Below are 2,484 nucleotides of genomic sequence, written 5' to 3' on the forward strand. Positions count from 1 at the left end.
CTGTACCTTGCAAAATTATCTTTCACAAGCGAAAAGGAAGACGTAAAACTATCTCTGTTTGCAAATGACAATCTTGTATATAGAAAATCCCAAGGAATCCACTAAAAAATTATTATTACCAATAAATGAGTTCAACAAGGTTTCAAGATATAAGATCAACATGCAAATGTCGACTGTATTTGTATACACTTGTAACAAATGATCCCAAACTATAGTTGGCAAAACAAATCCATTTACAATAGCATCCAAAAGAATCAAATACGTAATCATAATTCTATCAAAATAAGTCCAAAACGTATACCCTGAAAGCTACAAAACATTCTTGAAAGAAATGATAGAAACCCAATTATTTAATTGGAAAGGCATCCTGTGTTCAAGGATTGAAAAACGTAGTATAGTTAAGATGGCAGCCCTCACCAAACTGACCTACAGAGTCCAAGCGATTGTTTTAGAATCCCAGCTGATTTCTTTGTCTAAATGGATGAGCCCATTCTAAAATCCATCTGGAATTATAAGGGGCCCAGAATAGTCAAAATGACCCACAAAAAGAAGTACAAAATAATAGAACTCATGCTTCCTGATTTCAAATCTTACTACAAAACAGTGGTAATCAAGACAGTGTGGCAACTGGCACAGGTAAAGACATATCGATCAATGGAGTAGAATGGAGAATCCAAAAATAAATCCATACATCTTTGGTCAGTTGATTTTCAGCAAGTGTTCCAAGATCATCCAACGGGTAAATAACAGTCTTTTCAACAGATGGTGCTGGGCCTTTTGCACTGTACTTATGGAACTGCTCCTAGGTTGGTTTGGCTGTCACGGGCAGTGCATCGTGGGGGATGGAAGACTCTAAGGGAGAGGTAAGCCAAGGACAGATTGTGAAGTCAAAAATACTCTTTAAACACCTCCTTAAACATCCACAGCTAGGTGCAGAAAACAATCCATATACCGGGCTTGTAGTATCAGGAGGTCCTGTAATGAAATATGAGTCTGTAGGGTCTTTTGACCTCAATATCCTCATATCTAAAATGAGTAAGCACTCATATAAACTTATTATAAAATTTCTTTGGCTTCCAATTTTCGGATCCTGCCCGTTTACAGACAAGCTTCTGGCACAGACCGTTAGGACAGAAACTTGTTATTAGAAGCACACCATTAAATAAAACAGTAACCACAATACAAGTGCCCTTTTGCTTATAAAACGAGTTAAACAGGAACACAGAAGGATTTAAAAACAAATCCAAGTCATACTTTTAAGAAAGTTCCTTCGTGCCTTCTCCTGTTTTTCCCACTCCGTAGGACATTTTGCCAAGCCTTCTAGCCTTGGAAGCCGAGTGTGCAGGAGGCCTCTGTTCTCACTGTAGCTGCAGTACTGGGCTCCAAGCACCAGGCACTGACACGCGGCCAGACATGCACCACCCCACGAAGCCAAGCTCAAACCACAAGCAGAAGGGCTTCCATGGTAGGCAGCATATTGCGCTGATGTTAGACACGGAAATGCCAGATCAGATCCCATGTTTGGACAGCTGTGCCCTTGTTGGAAAAATCATCTTCTCTTTGTCAGTCTAACTATTGTACATAACGATAACTATGGCTAATATATATGTATATATGCATACACACAAACACAGATGCATGCATGTGCCTGTACATTGTATTAATCATGTCTTTGGAGTCTGCATTTATACTTTGACATCTTGAGTCTTTGCTGAACCCTGAAGGTACTGCCCTATGCAGGCTTAGCTGATTTCTAGAAATAGCAAACAACTGGGCTATGAGGGTACCTTTCATATGCAAACCACCCAATCCAGAGCCCATATCCCCAGCAGGCTCCTTTATCTAGCTCTTACACCCCAGGTCACTAGCTACCTGCCCTAATAACCCCAGGGCCAGCTATAAGTCAACTGAGGCTAGGCTCTATACCCAGAGCCTGCTGAAATTGCCCAAACTAGGCAATTTTAAACCTCCTTAGCCTGTCTCACCCATTCCTTCCTGCAGAAACCACAATACAGTCCCTTGCAGCAGTTTTCCTCTCCCTCTCTCTGCCTCCTGGCCCACCTCAGTACTTCTTTCAGTGCTCTGTCCCCCACCATGATGTGGCATGATCCCTCCTCTTGAGATCCGAGTATAACAAACTATCTTTACAATGTCAGTGGCCTCCTGATCGATTCACTTTGCCATACCTAAATGATAATAAAGCTTATACTGTAAAACATATATATGGACACAAAGACCCATGTGTATATACATATGTAAAAGGCTAGCAGAATAGTTACCTTTGAACTCTTTGTATACAGCAACAGGTAAACCTGTTTTCAAATCTCACTTTCACTGGTTTCACTTGCATTCCCTTAGGCAAATCTAGGCCCTTATTCTCTCATCTTTGTAAATATACGATAATAGACACTTGTCAGTAATTTTAAGAATTCGATTGTGTGTGTGTGTGTGTGTGTGTGTGTGTGTGTGTGTGTGTGTGTGTGT

This window comes from Hipposideros armiger, unplaced genomic scaffold (assembly GCF_001890085.2).
Source record: "Hipposideros armiger isolate ML-2016 unplaced genomic scaffold, ASM189008v1 scaffold_78, whole genome shotgun sequence".
NCBI classification, from domain to species: Eukaryota; Metazoa; Chordata; class Mammalia; order Chiroptera; family Hipposideridae; genus Hipposideros; species Hipposideros armiger.